This window comes from Panthera leo, chromosome B1 (assembly GCF_018350215.1).
Source record: "Panthera leo isolate Ple1 chromosome B1, P.leo_Ple1_pat1.1, whole genome shotgun sequence".
NCBI classification, from domain to species: domain Eukaryota; kingdom Metazoa; phylum Chordata; class Mammalia; order Carnivora; family Felidae; genus Panthera; species Panthera leo.
Genome location: NC_056682.1, coordinates 83,521,212 through 83,540,717, shown reverse-complemented (window position 1 = coordinate 83,540,717; position 19,506 = coordinate 83,521,212). Strand labels below are relative to the sequence as shown.

Sequence of the window (19,506 nt, the reverse complement as noted above, 5' to 3'; positions counted from 1 at the left end):
TCACAGACCGTGAGATCATGACCTGAGCTGAAGTCGGATGCTTACCGACTGAGCCACCCAGGTGCCCCAAATAATTTTTTTTTAATGTTGAGAGTCTCTCTTAGTATTTCCTCCTTAGTACTATGCATGAGATTTCTTAAATGCCCATTAGTGATTAAAGGTGTTTGCATAGTTGTGATGACACAAGATAATGGAGAAAGTAAAAGACAGCAAATTATTCCACACTGGAATAAGTTACCAAGTGAGTATTTGAGGGCCCAGAGTCTGTAGAGCAAGTCACTTTGAGAATCTGAATGATCCATATACCCAGAAAATAAATTTAATGAAGAACATGGTGGAGGAAAAACTGTACAGAAATAAAGATGGAAAGGTTGACCAGAGACAGATAACAAAGGGCCTTGTACACCAGGTTAAAGTAACAAAATATTATTGAGGGTATTTAAACATGAGATGTCATGATAAAGAACACTCTACCTGGAGAACAAGGAAAGAACTGATGAAGAAAAGAGGTTGTTGCAGTAATCTAGGCAAGAGATGATAATAGCCAAAATTAAGAATTAGAAGCTGGATGGTGTTATGGGCTAAACTGTATTCTCTTCAACTCTGTTGAAACTTTAACCCCCATTACCTCAGCATATGACTACATTTGGACATAGGGCCTTACAAAGGGGTGATTACATTAAAATGAGGCTGTTACTGTAGGTCCTAATCTAATCTGGTGTTCTTACAAGAGAAATACAGACACACAGAGAGACATCAAGGATGTGTGCATACAGATGTCCACCATAGGAAGACACAGCAAGAAGGTGGCAGTCTGCAAGCCAAGGAGAGAGGCCTCAACTCTGATATACCTTGATTTGGGGCCTCAAGCTTACAGAACCATGGGAAAATAAATTTCTCATTTTTAAGCCACTCAGTCTGTGATGTTTTGTTACATCATACAGCAAATTAATAGAGATGGATATAAGAGAATGGATCTGAGAGATATTTAGAAGTCAAAAATTATAAAATTCAGTGACTAGACATGAGGTTTAATGAAGATGCAGAACCACAGTAACTCCACATAGTGGAGCCATTTTCCAAGGCAGGGACTCCAAGGGGAGGAACAGGATGGGCTAAAGGTCACAAGTTGAGCTATGGATCTATTGAATTCTTCATAATTATGAGACATCCAAGTGAAAGTATAATTATGGATTAGACAATTAGATATTTATGGATCTGGAAATCAGGAAGTTTGGCTGGAGAAATGGGGTGGGACTCATTAACATACAGATGAATGAAGACCTGTTAGAGACAAGAGAACCATTGCTTCAAGCTGGTGACTTTAAGATATGAGAATATAGAAATGAAACAGTATATATTCACAGACGGTTCTATCCTCCCCCAGCAAAGGTCACTAAGTGTTGCCTCTTAGCACTTGAGGCCAACACTTGAATGTCTACCCAGAACACATTACCCTTTTTTGAACAGGACCCTATTTTGGTTCAGGTTTCAAGCAGTAATGGGCCAAGCCCTAGGAAATAAATCATGATTGGTTCATGGAAATCATTGCAATCCACCTTCCCTTTGCCAGAGAATATTTAGTAGACATTTGACCTATTCATTTCCAGTGGCAAAATATCTGAAAAAAATTTTATTGATAAAAATAAAAGAAAAACATATACAAAGACATTTACCTCTTTTTTCTTGAATTTGAGGACTGCTGAAAAAATGTCATATTTGGTATAGTGGCAGCCACATTGTGAGAATGAGGGAAGGTCAACAAAATCAAAGAAAAGACTCCCCAGAGGTCTGAAACTCTACAGTTCCTAAAGCAATCCTGGAATCACTTTACCACTTCACTTGTCTTGAGAGAGAAATAATCCCGCATTGTTCATTCTACTTTAATAAGTTAAGTTGTACAACATGATGATTTGATACATGTATATACTGTAAAACGGGGACCACAATCAGTTTAGTTAACACCTCCATCATCTCATATACTTACCTTTATTTGGTGATAACATTTAAGATCTACTCTATTAGCAATTTTTATGTATGCATAAAACCATGTTCTACATTAGATTCCCAGAACTTATTCATCTCATAATGGAAAGTGTGTACCCTTTGACTACCATCTCTCCATTTCCCACAGTCTCAGGCCCTGGCAAACATCATTCTACTGTTTCTGAGTTTGGCTTTTTTAGATTCCACATGTGAGATGACACAGTATTTGCCTTTCTGAGTCTGGCTTATTTCATTAGCATAATGTCCTCCAGGTTCATCCATGTTGTCACAAAATGCAAGATTTCCTTCTTTTTATGTCATCCTTGCACAGAGGCCATGCTAATCTTCTCTGTATCATTCCAATTTTAGTATACGTGCTGTTGAAATGACCACTTCTTCTTTTTATGTACACATACAATGGAATATAGATACAGATTTATATAGATGATATAGATATAGATGTACACAATACACACACACATATACACATACCACACTGATACTTTAGTTGATTCTGTGCTGTGGCTATTGCATATAATGCTGCATTGAATATGAGGATGCAAATATTTCTTTGAGCTAATTATTTCATTTTATGGAAGGTATCTTGAAAGTGCAGGCTAAGACAACAACTTGCTCTTCCTGTTAAAGCTAAGAGCCTCTAGCTTTTAGTCTGGGGGTTCCTAGTTCTTCTTTCAGTTTCTACTTAGAAAACAGTGATGATTTAAAAGATAGCATGGGCCACCCTCTGTGTGCAAAAATGATAAAATTGAATAGAGTAATTAGTAGGATATAAGATAGAAAACATCAAGAGCTAGTAATTTAAAACATTTTATACAATATCGGGGCGCCTAGGTGGCTCGGTTGGTTGAGTGTCCAACTTCAACTCACGGTTCGTGAGTTCACCCCATGTCAGGCTCTGTGCTGACAGCTCAGAGCCTGGAGCCTGCTTCATATTCTGTCTCTGTCTCTCTCTCTCTCTCTGCCCCTCCCCTGTTTGCATATCGCCTCTCCTCCCCTCCCCCTCTCTCAAATGTAAATAAACATTTTATGCAATATCAAAACTTTAAATGGGTTTTTACAACAGTCATTACTTAAGACACAATATAATTTCAAGTATACATTCATTTAATAATCATATAGTAGATGCTCAATAAATACTTTTGATTTAATTTGATGTGAGAATCACATTGAACATTGAGAGCAAAATCAAATTCTGTTTCCTCATATAAGCAAAACTCACAAAGGCTTTTCCTTGCATTATTTCATAAAAGAAATTTCTTAAAAGCGCAAATATCTCTACCACTTTACTTTTTTTTTTCTACACAGAACCCTACAAAGTGACTTCTCTTCTGTGGTCTAATGCAGGAATAGAGATTAGAAATATGTCTCTGCTTTCCCAGGGGAATTCCAGCAAACCTTTTTAAAAAAGGATAATACCAATTTTCTTTAAGCATTGAAAAACATAGAAAAATGAAGCAAGCCTCTCAAATTTTTTTATGAAGTGAGTAAAACACTAATATTAATCTTGAGGATATGCATACTACTCAACACACACACACATACACACAAACACAAACTTCAGACCAATTTCACTTTTGACTATCAATGTAAAAATACTAAAGATAATATTAGCAAACAGAATCCATTGATACTTTGAAAATCAGAATAGTGTATCAGGACCAAATGTGACTTTGAAGATCATTTGATATGAGAAAATGCATTAATACTATTTTTTTGAAGTTTTTATTTTATTTTATTTTTAATTTACATCCAAGTTAGTTAGCATATAGTGCAACAATGATTTCAGGAGTAGATTCCTTAATGCCCTTTACCCATTTAGCCTATCCCTACTCCCACAACCCCTCCAGTAATCCTCTGTCCTCTGTATTTAAGAGTCTCTTATGTTTTGTCCTCCTCCCTGTTTTTATATTATTTTATATTATTTTTCCCTTCCCTTATGTTCATCTGTTTTATATCTTAAAGTCCTCATAGGAGTGAAGTCATATGATATTTGTCTTTCTCTGACTAATCTCGCTTAGCATAATACCCTCCAGTTCCATCCACGTAGTCACAAATGGCAAGATTTCATTCTTTTTGATTGCCAAGTAATACTCCATTGTATATGTATACACCATATCTTCTTTATCCATTAATCCATCGATGGACATTTGGACTCTTTCCATACTTCGGCTATTGTCAATAGTGCTGCTACAAACATTGGGGGCATTAATACTATTTAAAATAAATGTATCACTTTAACATATAAGTCAGATCATGTCACTTCTCTGTTCCAAAATCTCTGAAGACTTCCTGTTTCACTCAGAGGAAGAGCCAAAAATTCTTACACTGACCTAAAAAGTCTATATAATCTGGCAACTGTTGTCTCTGTCACTTCTCCCCTCAGTCATATGGCTCCAGACACACTGAACTTTGCTGCTCCTCAAACATTCCAGGAACATTCCTGCCCTAACATCTTCGCATTCTTATACTCTTTGTCTGCAAAGCTTCCAATACAAGCTTCCACCAAGTATCTGCGAGGTTAAGTCCCTCACCTCCTAAGATATCTTGCTTCAGTGTCACCTACACAATAAAGCTTATGCTGTCCACTCTGTTTAAAATTGCAACTCTCCTACTCTCACCCATGGTACTTCTGATTTCTTGCCTTACTCTGTGTCATCTCTTTTTCTCTAGCACTTGCTACAGCACTTCCGTATCATCTTCTGGAACTGAGTCAATGTACTTACATATCATCATTTTCATTTATTGTCTCTATCTCTCTCCTGCCATTATTATAAGCTTTTTGTCATTATTATAAGCTTTCCTTCACCATTGTATTCCATATGCCTACAATAGTACCTGGTACATAAGTTAGCTTTCAACAGATTTTCTTAAAATAAATGACCAAATGATTATTTAATACATCTGAAGAAAAGTCACATGGTATTCTCCATAGCCACTACAAAGTCATTTGACAAACAAATACACACTCAACTAAGTAGAAATTAGTGGCTAAGTCCTTAAAATCATCTACCTCAAAAACATTGTTAACAGAGGAAATACTGGAGGCATTCCACTACCATCAGGTACAAGGAACCCCACTATCACCACTAACCACTTAACTTCTATGGCCTGTATAAGCTGATTTGGTTAAAAATAGAAAAAAAATTATTTGTAGATAAAGATGGACAGAACAAATAGAACTATTTGTAGATAAGAGGATTATACAACCAGTGTGAAAAAGTCAAATGAAAAACTACCAAAATTAACATGAGCTTTAGTGAGTATCAGAATAATAAATTTTGTACATTTATTTGAAAAATTATTTCTAAGTATTTATTATGCTGTGCCCCTTTTGCTGTTACAGCTTTGACTTTCATTTCACTATATCTTTTAACTGATAAATATATATATAATCTATATAATGGAATATTATATGTATATTGTATATAATGCAATATTATTCAGCCATAAAGAAAAGGAAATCCCGCCACTTGCAACAACATGGATAAAAATGTGAAGTGAAATAAGCCAGACACAGAAATGCAAACACTATATGATCTCATTTATATGGGAAATATAAAAAAGTTGAACTCACAGCAAAGTAGAATGATGGTTGCCAAAAGCTCAGGGTGGGAAGAATGGGGAGATGTTGATCAAAAGGTACAAGCTATAAGATAAACAAGCCCTGGGGATCTAATGTACCGCATGGTGACCATGTGTAATAATACTGTGTTGTATGCTTGAAATTTTCTAAGAGAATACACCTTAAGTATTCACACCACACACACATAAGAGGTGATGGATATCTAAATTAGCTTGATTGTAGTAGTCATTTCACAATGTATTATGTCATCAACTCATGTTGTACACCTTAAATATATACAATTTTCATTTGCCAATTATACCTCAATAAAGATGGAGGGTGGGTCGAAAATTAGTCTCAGTGGGCTAATATCAAGGCATCAGCAGGGCTGTATTCTTTCTAAAGGCTCTAGGGAAGATCCTTTTTCTTGCCTTTTCCAGCTTTTAGAAGCTTCCTGAATTTCTCACCTTATGGCCCCTGCCACGCTCAAAATGTAGGTGGTTGGTCAAGTCTTTCTGCAATCACATCACTCTGACTCTGACTCTCCTTCTGCCTCCTGCTTTCACTTTTAAGAACCCCGTGACTCTGGGGTGCTTGAGTGGCTCAATCCATTAAGTGTCTGACTTCAGCTAAATTCATGGTCTCACAGTTTGTGGGTTTGAGCCCCATGTCGGGCTCTGTGCTAACAGCTCGGAGACTGGAGCCTGCTTCAGATTCTGTGTCTCCCTCTCTCTCTGCCCCTACCCCACTCGTGCTCTCTTTCTGTCTCTCAAAAATGAATAAACACTAAAAAAAATTTTTTTAAAGAACTCTGTGACTCTGCTGTGTTCATCCAGATAATCCACAATAATTTCTCTATCCAAATGTCAGGTGATTAGTAAACCAGATCACATCTGCTACTTGAATTCCACTTTGCCATATAATATAACATATTCATAGATTCAGGAGTTAGGATGCAGACATCTTTGGAAGACCATTGCTCTGCCTACAATACCCAGAGATACTTCTAGATATTTAAATGACTTTACATATGAAAGTTGGACTTTTTAATGGATGGTCATGGAACAGCTGAGTAGTCCTTGGGGGAAAAGATTAAATTAGATCCATGCTTCACATAGTACAACCGGATAAACTCCAAATGGATCAAAAGATTTAAATGTAAATAAGTGAACCATAGATATATTAAAGAATGGCAAATGTCTTTAAAACCTCATGGTAAGACCGTTCTTATTATGACTATGGTGGACAGACCTTAAAGTGATCACGATCATCCCTGACTCCTGGTATTCATGTCTTTGTGAAAATCCCCTCTAGGTCAGTATGGATGGACCAACGACTTGCTTCTAACCAACAGAATATGGCAAATATCATGGTATTTATATAATTATGTCTCAGTCTGATTATATAAGAGTGCAGCATCAATTTTGATAGTCGCTCTCCCTCTTTCCCTCTCTCTCTCTCTTTCCCATCCTGTCTTTTTCAAGAGTCCAAGAATCCTACAGAGGAAAAGAAATTAATTCTTCCAGCAACTAGAGGGTGCTGGGAAGTAAATTTTTCCAGTGTTAAGTCTCCAGATAAGAACACAAGAACACAGTCCGGCCAATACATTGATTGCAGCTTTGTGTGAGACCCTGAGCAGAGGACCCCCTACACTGAGTAGTTCCCAGACTTTTGACCCACAGAAGCTATAAGATAATAAATGTATGTTGTTTGGCACTGCTAAATTTGTGGTAATTAGTTACACAACATAGAAAACTAATACAGTGGCTCAACATTTGAAATACATAGGAAAAATAAATTTTACTACACAAATAAAAAGACTTGAATATTACAAAGCAAACAAAGCAAGAGATAGATATACAAATATCATAATTAAAAGACAAGAATACATAAGCAAAGTCAAAAGTCAGTTGATTTTTTAAGTAATTATTAAATGATAATCTCCTCAACAGATTAAGAATTCTCAGAAGTCAACAAGAGAAAGATCAATCTCTCAGCAGAAAAATACCCAATGGACATGAACAGATAGTTTCCAAAGAAAGAAATGCAAATGACCCTTCAATATATTAAACAATACTCAATGTCATTTATTAAAAAAATTGATTAAAACTGTACTGGGATACCATTTATACCTGGCAGACCTGTTAAATTCCAAAAGGTCTAATGAAACGTTGTATTGGTGAGCATAAAAGAAACATGCACTCTCACAGGCTGCTGGTATAAACTGGAAGGCAATTTAGTGATCTCAATCAATATTACAAATACATATGCTTTTGATCCAGCAATTTCTCTCCTCAGAATTACCCTAAAGGGGTACTCACATTCATATGAAATAATGCCTTTCAGAACCATTTGTAATAAGATTAAAAACCTAGTATCTATTAATTAGAAACCTATTAAATTATGGCACATCCATTCAATGGAAGGCAGCACAGCTGTAAAATGATACTGAGGTCTTCATTACTGATTGGGGCAGACTGGGTTACTATTCACCAGTTATTCTTAACTCCTGCTGCCTCTCCCTGCAGGAGAATTATACATACGCAACCCTTTTGAAGCTGAGGAAAGATGTGACTTGATTTGTCCAATGAAATGTGGGTATATATGTCATGTATTACTTCCAGACAGAAGATTTAAGAGCCAGCACGTAGTTTACCATGCCTTTTTATCCCTCTGCCATTAGTCTAGCACTGCTCCAACTAGATGTTGCTCAATCAGCCTGGATTCTTGAGAGGCAATGACCTGAACCAAGGCTAGAGGTGACTCACAATAGACACGCAGTGTGAGTGAGATATAATTCTATGCAGTTTTAAGGCATGGAGATTTTAAAATCAACATGGTAATCTAGCCTGGCTGATGATACAGAAGAATATGAATAAGTATGGCTCACTCTGCCTTAAAATAGAGAGGAAAAAAAAGAACATGTAAATATAAGTGTGTACTAGCTCATACAAACATAACAAATCTCTGGATGTTTTTATCTATTACGGCCAATTGGGAACTGGGCAAACATGACACAGGGTTGAGAGAGAGACTTTCAATAGAATACACCTTTTTAAATCTTCTGACACTATATATGTATTAACCAAACTTTTAATACATGTTTAAAGAAAGAAACACCTGTGTCTAAAACACATGTTGGCATAAAATATTAAGAAACAAGTTGAAAAGCTAGCTGGAGAACAAAAAACATGAAGTCTTCCTAGAGCTTGAACAGAAGCAATGGCCATCTTTCCAATGATGGATTTTTCCATAATTGTGCCTGCCTCTGACCATATTCATCTGGTAAAAAGGGGAGTGCTCCAGGAGGAACTACATGGGAAAACTGATAAATATGTAAAGTAGCATGAAGGGGAGTCTGGAGAACAGTGAGTTGCTAAAATGAGAAGGGTGTTTTTTCAGATGGAGAGGAGGAATCTTAGGAGAGAGACTAGTGACCTAATTATCAAACACCTGGACAGCTCATAGTTTGATCTGCATCTTTGGAAGATGTGGAGCCAGGTGAATTGAATGGAAAGTAAAACTGCAGAGAATTCAGAAGGCTTCTCAAATTGAAAGCTGGATGAAGATAAATAAGAAAATGACATAAGGAAAGCCTCTCAGGGCATTTATCACATACCTGTTTTAAGATCCAAAGAAACTTGCAGGAGGAACACAATATGCAACATTTAGTTAGAAATAACGCTTAATCCCAACTGTATGCTGCAGGAGCTAGAAGTTAGAGATTTTTTTTACTTGGAAATAGCCTTTGACAATGCAAACATAATCCTCATCATTCTCTATGTTTATCCAACTCATTCATAAACAGAACACCGGCAGAAATTGCCATGTAAGAATTTTTTTCAGAATGATTTTTTAATGTTGTCAAAATATTTATTGGGGCGCCTGGGTGGCTCAGTCGGCTAAGCGTCCGACTTCAGCTCAGGTCATGATCTCGCGCTCTGTGAGTTCGAGCCCCGCGTCGGGCTCTGTGCTGACAGCTCAGAGCCTGGAGCCTGTTTCAGATTCTGTGTCTCCCTCTCTCTCTCTGACCCTCCCCCGTTCATGCTCTGTCTCTCTCTGTCTCAAAAGTAAATAAACGTTTAAAAAAAATTAAAAAAAAATTATTTATATAACTCACTAAAATGGTGAAGATTTTGAAAAGCAAAGAACTTCAAAATGAAAAGCATCAATATCTTTTAATATGAGACTACAATGCCTAAGCAGTACTAATATTGTTATCCAAAATATTTGTGGATTTCTTAATATTATAAGAGTATTCAAAAATTAAAAATCAAATATTCAAATTGATTAGTGAAGAGGACACAAGGAATTTTAGTTTAGTTTTTTTTTTACTTTCAAAAATATTTGTATATGAAATGATTTCACCAGTTGTCCTGCATTAAAACCTTATTACTAAAGAAGGAAATTTTAATCTTATCAGTAAATGGATTTTTATCAGTAAAAGGTGTTCTGGAATCTAGTGCATGATCTAGGAATTTTAAAGTTAAAAGAGCATAAATAGGAAAGTGGTCTATATTTTAATTTTAAGGAAAAAGTGTAAAACTTTTAAGATTCTCAAACATAATAATATTCTTTCACATTTAATTTCCATTTATGTCACATTACATGTTTAATAGGAATAAACAGCAATGCTAAATTTTAACCATGACTTTATATTGCCTTAATACATAGTAATTAATGTTAATTTAACTCTCTGAAAAAAACAAAGGTCTTCTAAAAATCCAGCTGTTCTAAGCACTCCAGAACTCCATTAGTCTATAACACCTTCAATATATGAAGGACAAATGTTTGATCTTTTAATATATTTCTTACCCATCTCCATATATCTCTATAGTAATAGGTACCAGGAACTATCTACTTGGTGTAAATGTCAGTTACTAAGGATGGATTCATACACTGAATTTCCACTATAAACTATTAATAATATACTGTCATCGTGTGAAGAAAGTACTGGCTCAAATACAAAGAAAAAAGTGTACCAACATCCTAGAATATATACTAAAACGTATTTAAAAGTGGTGAAGTTTGCACCAAATTATCTGTGTTCCTCCGCTGTATGCTCCTTACGACTTATATTCCTGTATCAAGACTCAGTTGAACTGTAGTTGATGACTCTGAAAATATGTGATTTTTACCATTTTTTAAAAAACCCTACAGGATATAGCATGACCTTGCTCTTAATAAGAATTTATCATCAAGTTGTACAACAATGTGAATGTACTTAATACTACAGAACTGTATACTTAAAAAATGATAAAATTTTTAGAATAAGTTTTGTTATGTATATTTTACTAAAAATTTTAAAAAAGTATTTATCATTAAGTAGTTATTAATAACGCTGTCATTTATCACTTAATTATAAAGTATTTCATATCTGTTCATTATGCATCCATACATAAATTTTGTTCCTATTGTATTAGCTTCTTTTACTTATAACCCTGAACCATATTTTGATCCATCAGCATTATTTATTCATTGATTCAGAACATAAATATTTTACTGCCATAAATATGAGCAGTAATCTACTGAGATTAACATTTCAGTTATGGGGCCACAGCTAATATATACAATCATATTTTTAGCACTGTGCCAGTGGCTTCATAAAATCAGGTCAACTAATATCTACTGAATTACTCTAGAGCACAAAGGACTCTCCTAGACACTTTTATTGTCACCTCAATTTATTGTTGACTAACGTACAAGCTTTACACTCATACTGTAAGTAAGACTGTTATTAACCTTACATTGTGATCCCAAAGACAGTGTGGAAATTTTCCAAGACCCAATCTTGTTGTCATCATATGTATCATAGAGTTATATATGACCCCTAATCCTCTCACGACCCCCCAAAAAATCCTTGCAGACAAACTCATTCAACAAAGATATACGTTATTTATTAACATTATCTCTTCCTGATTTTACTAATTATCCATGTACAATCAGAAGAGGGCTCTTTTCTAGCAATTTAAAAATCAAAGATATTATATAGATACCAGTATACAATGCTGATATTTCTCTGCACTGGTTATTAAAATATTAACCTACTTTTAATCTAAACACTTAATGCCTTATTACATGCTACCTAAGGATATTGCCATGGAGCAGTGACAAGAGTCTGAGAATGGGGCAGGGTGCTGTGGTGGTGGATAGATATCCACTACCTCTACCTGCACATCCATCTAGTGCACCAAGAGGTGACCATGGCAGGAGAGTCATGGGAAATGGCTATGACTGCCTCAGGGTAGCACAATGCAGGTCAGACAGGTATGTAGTATGTAGATGACAGGGCAGGAAGCACTGGTGGAGGTGCTGTTGACAGTGAGCTAAGGCAGAATCTCCCTAGGTCCAGGCCATAATAAGGGAACCACTGACATCCAGGCATGTACTCAGCCCTCCCAAGGATATGGTGTCAGCTGCCCTCCAGCATAGAAATGCTGACCCAGGGAGATTGATGGGGGTGGTTTTTGGAAAAGTCTGATGTGATTAACATCCTGATTGAGAAAGAGCATCATAACTACTGACAACCTTCTCCAACAAAATACCACCTTGACTTCATCTAAAAATCAAACAACGACCTGCAAATTGTCAAAATGATCTGATAAATTTAAATGAATTTAAATTACAACTTATCACACTTGGTAAGCTGTCTTCTGATACATGCCAGTTAAGTTGGAAAATAAAATATTCTAAAAAAATTTTCTTGTGCATTGATTTACATATTAATTTATATGACCATCTGGTTAATAATACTTTAATTTTTAAAAAATTTTACTCTCATCACTCACTCTGTGAGAGTGAGGGCCTATATCTATCTACATTTGCTTACCCCCCCCCCACAAAAAAAACACATGGTACTGGCACATAATTGGCCTCAAAATATTATCCAATTAATGTCTAAAAATTTGAATATATATTCAACCAGCAGTTATAATTTCCCATGTCCCCCTATATCCAGTTAACAATTCAATTTCACACACACAAAAAAAAGATTATGAGAACCTACTAAGTATAAGGCACCATGGGAATACTATGGAGGGTATGAAGACAAACATTACCCAGTCTGCCTCTCAACAACATAAACTTGAATGAGAAACAGAGCTTCTTGATAAAAATTAAAATTCCATATATTTAGTACACACTTCTGGGCTGTACTTTGCATCCTAAGGACAGCAGCCTCTAGGAAATGATGCACTTAATGGAATGCATGAGGCCACACACCTGTGGTAGGTACTTTAGCTTGCACAGTGGAAAAGGGCTTGGCATTTCAGGATTGTGTCTATCTTCCATTGCCCCAGAAGTAATATTTCCATAATAGCTGTGGTTGTTGAGTACAGAAGATATTGCACTTTCTGGCTATAGGCCATGACAGCTGCTTCATCACCAAATTTCTTGGTTTTGCTTTGTTTTTCCTCCTTTAAAGCTAGAAAACTATATTGTGCATTTCTAATAAATATAAATAATTTATTAATTCCACTAAATACTGTTCAACCCCATCCCTACAAACTCGTTGGTCTTCTTGCCTAAGATGTAATAATGGATGTGAGTACATAACGTTAGGAAGCATACAACCTGGATACTTAAGGAGTTTGAACAATAACTGGACTACCACTGAGGAAAAATAGAAATAATTATATTAGCTCATTGATGCCTTAAATTCATTCATAACAAAACGAGGTAGAAAAGATATCAGAACACCTGACTTGAGTGAAATATTTTTGAACAAGGACTTCTAGAATTCATAGACTATTCCCAACTTCTTCAGCTATATGGATTTGACAGATTGTATTTATGAAAAGCATGATAATCCTTTATAATTTTTAGAACACCTTTCTGGAACACTGCACCAGTCACAGATGGAGGGTTTTCATTTATCCTTTAGATGCCAAAAAATAAAAGGCTTTACTCTGATCAACACTAAATTCATATCCATAACATAAGGCACATCCAGGTATTTAATGCCATATGCCCTGCCTCAGCTTGTGATCTAACTCCTAAAATGTTGAAAGTTAAATTTAAAACAGCCTCACTGTAGAGGGAATTTCTTCCACTTCACTCCAGTGCTACATAAGCCCTTCCTAAACCCGGAAAGGAGACTTACACATGTACTATTCATATTTCAAACCCATAATAAGTAAAAATAACACTACCTTGCAACCTTACGAATCTTTCATAAGCACATCATTTCAAAATGGAAATTAACATGTTTTTCTAAACATCTATTTGATAAAAGATAAAGAAATGCCAACAGATCTTTCGTGAAAAACCTCTCTAGACAAATCATCACATGGACCTAAAAATCTCTGGATGAACAGAGCCCAGGGTTTACTTGAAGAAGTCCGTTGGGTTAATGCAGTAAGTATAACACAGTGTCTCTGTAATATCAATTTCTTCATGTCTTTCTTTCACCTCCGTGTTACTAAGCGATGTAATGGTGTTTTGTGTTATTTAGTTAAGCTTTGCTCTATGCCTTGTCACTGGCAATAAAAAGATAAAGAAATAAACAACAACACATAAAAGAGGTTGGCAAAGCTTTCTAGTGACACAGATTATAGATCCAAGCTAATAAAAAATTTCATTTTAAAAGATCATAGTGCCAACAACAAAATAAATGAATACTAAATCAATGATTTATGATATATTCATGCCCTATATACTACGAAACCACAAAGTAACTGAAGAACCCCACCTCTTACCTCTCATTTCCTTTTATTATGCTGTATCTTGTGTCTTTGAGTGGTATTTATATTCTGAATTGAAATTCTAATACCAAATATAACACAGTGGTAACTACTTTAAAAAATCATAACACCAATTTCTCTACAAACCCTAAAAACACTCTACTCGAAACTATCAGACTGTTTTCAATTGGGTGTTGTCCCTGAGAGGAGGAAAAAGTAACAACAACAAAAATGTCTAGACCTTTTTCCTCAGGTGTGGCTACTGGAAAGCGGTTTGAGCTGCTGGCTGAGGGGGTGCTGTAAAGGGACAGGAGTGTGAGATTGGGACATAAACTTTGCCCTAGCAGGGTGTTTCCCCATTGTTGTGCCAGAGATAAAAGGGGAAGAGTGTAAGAAAGCAGGTGAAAGGGATAAAGGAGGACCAAGCATGCTCTTTCTCTAGGGGAGAGATATTTCAAGTATAATATCTTCAAGCAAAAGCAAAATGTCAGTGAAAGATGAGAAAACTGCTGTAGGAGGTTGCTTCACCTTCCACATCCCCAGCTTTTTTCCCCAACACCCAATAGGCTTAAAAATCTACTTAGAGCATAAAATAATTGGCAAACTTATATTAACCTAAATTGTGAAACATGTCTATTTTTCTTGAGATATAAATTAACAAAAGATAGAAATGAAAACAAAGGTAGAAAATGGATGTTACTATCTGGCCAAACTACCTACTAATACCATGGCCAAATAATGTCCTCTTCTCCAAAATTATCTTATATAGTGATTGTATGAAGGGGGAAAGAGAGGTCATGGTCTATTAAAATTTAGTTTGGCTGACCTAAAAATTATACATAGAATACAAGAACTAACTTGTGAAAGAGTTCTCAATAGGCAAAGCTGGAACAATTTGAACAAAATTCATAAAGTCGTCTGGGTTTGTAATCCAAGGCATAAAATAAATATCCATGAGTCTACACTAATCTAGATAAATGACTGAATAAATCAATATAGAGAGAAGAGACAATTCTCCTGTGCAGAAATTCCAAATAATGTATGTAGATACTCTATATTCAAGGAAATGGAGCATAACCCCACACCCCAAAACTCCTTAAGTGTGGGCTACACAAAGAATATAATAGAGAAAGGCAGGGGGTGTGGGGGTATGGAGGTTGGGAGGAGATAGTAACTTAGGGTAGTGAAATTATAAAAGCACCTCCTGACCAAGTAATGAAGGCTAAGATTAACAGTGTCAAGGCGTGTGGATAGTACGTATTCCTGAGACAATGTGATGAAAATGGCATTGTACTTCTGTGGTCCTCCTCCCAAGAACCTGTGAACCCAATCAAATCATGAGAAAATGTTAAATTCCAATAAAAGAGTATTTTACAAAATACCCAACTGGTACTACTCAAAACTGCCAAGATCATCAAAAACAAGGAAAATCTAAGAAATGGTCACAGCCGAGGGGAGACTCAGGAGACATTACAACTAAAATGTAATATAATATCCTGGATGGGATCTTGGAATAGAAAAATAACATTAGATTAAAAACTAAGGAAATATGAATAAAGCATGGACTTTAGTTAATAATAATAAATCAATATAGGCTCATTAATTTTAGCAAATATATCATACAGATGTAAGATATTAATAGGGGAAACTAGATGTGGGATCCACAGGAATTCTGTATTACCTCATATTATTTTCTGTAAATTCAAAACTGTTCTAAAATAGAAAGTTTATTTTAACGGAAGCCACACAAATATAAATCTATTGTGCCATTCCTATGTTTTAGTTTAATAAAACAATTAACTTTCATGCTATTCATTATATTAAATGCAAGCTGTGAGGAGAAAAACTTTGACATCCCAATAGAACTGTCTTTCTGCAGGGATTTATCATCAGAGTTTTTAACCTTATGAAGACAAATAGGTAAGTAAACTTAACGAAACTTTATCTTAAATTTTGTATATTATTACATGTATTAGCATCATCCTCTATGTATTTTACTTTATTACAAATCAGGTGTATTGATTAGAGACATATCTCAAAACTTAAGATGTCCTGCTTTAAAGGGTAGGTGAAAATCTACTTCAGAAAACCCCATTTTTTCCTCCCTAGGTAGTTATTAATTTTTGTCTCCACTTTTGTAAATTACTGGCTTTTATTCAAACAAGATGCTTTTTTTCCTTTCATAGTAGATGTTCTCCACCTCCTGTATAAAGAAAGTAAAAGAAAGCAAAGGTCTTGTGGTATCATGAAGTCAGAGTGCTAAATTTGTGACATCATCGTTATTTCTGTGGCAATAAATTGATGCCAGAAAAGTGATTAGGACCGTTCCAGGATAGAACAGATGTGCATGTCTTCTGCTTCTTCTCCTAGGTAGGCCTCTCAGGGAAGTACCTCCATTTCGGCACCCATGATTGAGTCTTTAGGAATAGATATCTCAGTGAAGGAACATTTTGCCACTCTCCATTCTTGTAACTTTCAGAATAGATTAAAGTGGGTTAATTTCAAAGCTGCCAATCTCCATTTACTAAGGAATTGTTAACATTAGGATTATCAAGAACGTTAAAATAATATTTTTTAAAAAAATATTTAATTATATGTTCACACTGTCTATACCCTTAATGTCAAATTTGCTGCCTGGAAAGTTAAGAGTAAATGGGAGAAAGCAAAAGGATCTACTTAGTCATTTCCTATAGGTAACAGACTTAAACTATTTTCCATCTTAAAAAGACTAATAGGAACTATTCCATGGTGCCTAACTTCTTTAAAATCATATATAAATGATACATTAAAATATACATATCTCTTTGTGTATATATTTTATTTATACACTTATTTTTTACACATTTATTTTATACATATTTTATTTTATACATATATATTTATTTTATTTGTATTTATTTTATATATATATGGATGGATATATAAATATATATTAATATTCTTAGGCATCACTTAAATCTCTTATTATTTCTTTTTTTTTAATTTTTAATGTTTTATTTATTTTTGAGAGAGAGAGAGACAGAGTGCAAGTGGGGAGGGGCAGAGAGAGAGAGAGACACAGAATCCAAAGCAGGTTCCAGGCTCTGAGCTGTCAGCACAGAGCCTAATGCAGGGCTCAAACCCACAAACCGTGAAATCATGACCTGAGCTGAAGTCAGAAGCTTAACCAACTGAGCCACCAGGTGCCCCTTATTGTTTCTTTATAGTACATTTAAATGTTCAAAGTAAAGCTGTCATTTTATTTAACAACCATTTATTAAGCATCCCCTGGGTTCCAAGTGCTACTCGAACAAATAAGGTATAGTCTTTTCTTTCACAATTGCTTGCAATCTAGTAGGATGCGGGTGGGGTCTGGGTTGAATAGAATCCCTCCAAAATTCATGTCTACTTGGACCCACAATATGACCTTATTTGAAAATAGGTCTTTATAGATTTAATTAGTTACAATGAAGTCATACTGAATTAAGGTGGGTCCTAATCCACGGCTCCTGTCCTTATAAGAAAAACAAGAACAAAACAAAACAAGCAAGCAAACCATCAAAAACACACAGAGAGACACAGGGAAAATACCATGTGACAATGGAGGCAGAAATTAGAATAACTCATCTACAAGCCAAAGAATGCCAAGGATTTCCAGCAACTACCGGAAGTGAGGAAAAGGGCAAGGAAGGACTTGGGGCACCTGGGTGGTTCAGTCAGTTAAGTGTCTGACTCTTGGTTTTGGCTCAGGTCATGATCTCACAGTTCAGTGGGTTTGAGCCCCACATCTGGCTCTGCACTTGGTGGTATGGAGCCTGTTTGAGATTCTCTCTCCCTCGCTCTCTGCCCCTCTCTCTCTTAAAATAAATAAATAAATTTTAAAAAGCAGGGGGAGGGGGAACAAGGAAGGATGCTCTATAAAGACTTCAGAGAGAGCACAGCCCTGACCACCCCCTTGATTTCAGACTTCTGGCCTCTAGATCTGTGAGAAAATAAGTTTCTTTTGTTCTAAGCCACCAAGTTCATGGTACTTTGTTATAGGAAACTAATACAGGAGGTAAGAAAAATATATATACAAAAAAAGCATTTCTATAAGGATGTATTTGGCTTAAATAGAGGCCTTGAAAATGTTGATATATACCAGGTCTTCCACATCACAATAGTTGTCCGAGATATAAAATTATAAAGCACAAACAGTTAAGATGGGGATCAGGGGGAAATGAGATTTAATTATATTCTCGCTTGTTTCTTAGTCTGTTCCTATACGTTGCATTGCACATATTCATTCAACAAGGTGGTTGATCCTTCCAATTCTAGGATAAAAGTGTTTCACTGAGGTTTCCAGCCATGGCCAAAAAGCAACATAAAACTAAAGACCTGTGAAATGAAATCATCAGTCAGAGACCTGATGGGCTTCCAAAACACAAGCAAGCTGCCTACAGAAGGCTCTTAATTCTCTTTGCTTTCCCTTGATTATTCAGTCTTTTCAAACTGCATATGAAGTGTTTTAATCTTTGAATACACAGCTGCTTCAGACTCCCCCAGCCCTTTTACACGTTTCATGCATCCAATTCATCTCTGTTCCAAGGGGCTTGTCCAGGAAGGTGACAGGCTGACTATACACCTGGGTCACAACAAGCCATGGTAGAGTGGAGACTAACTGATAAGTGCTTAGCATACCAACACCAACCCACATACACCATGGAGCCAGGGATTCAGAGTCCCTCATAGTGCGTCACCCAGGAAGTCAGCTTTCAACTAGAATTAAATTCATCTTAAATAATACAAACATTTCTTGGGTCTCTTCTGTCATCATATTTGTGCCGGTTTATATTCCGGATATATTTGAACTTAAAAAAAAAACAACTAAACCTACTTTACGACTGCTATATATTGACATAAAAAGGAAACCAAAATAACAACAAAAGACACCAGGAAATTAGGACTTCTTAGATAAACTTATCTGGGTGGCCCTTTCGTTTCCTTTCATTAGAATTAGAAAAATAATCAGCTAGCTTTCCAGAAAGGGAGGAGAGAGGAAAAAAGTGAGAAAGAGCACTCAAATAATAAGCAAGCAGCAGAAGAGGGGAGAAAAATCAAGTAGTCAAAAATAGCAAGAAAATGGAACTTTAGTAATGCTAAAGATTGAGAAGACCCTAAGAAACAAGCTCCTCCTGGCATTCCATGGAAAGGTGTGAGGGAAGCACCTTAAATTACACGGAAGCCCTGAGTCATTCTAATCCCCTTTCCTTGCTGATATCTCATTCCCTCCCTGAA

General features: G+C 35.8%; 1 protein-coding gene and 1 non-coding gene across 2 annotated transcripts in view; both read right to left on the bottom strand.

Annotated features, from left to right (window-relative positions):
• The window catches only part of INPP4B (inositol polyphosphate-4-phosphatase type II B), a 759,315-nt gene that overhangs the window by 711,262 nt on the left and 28,547 nt on the right, over window positions 1-19,506 (bottom strand). The window lies entirely within an intron of this gene.
• Window positions 2,274-2,379, bottom strand: LOC122218772. Its single transcript, XR_006202103.1, has one exon. It is a non-coding gene; the product is annotated as a U6 spliceosomal RNA (small nuclear RNA).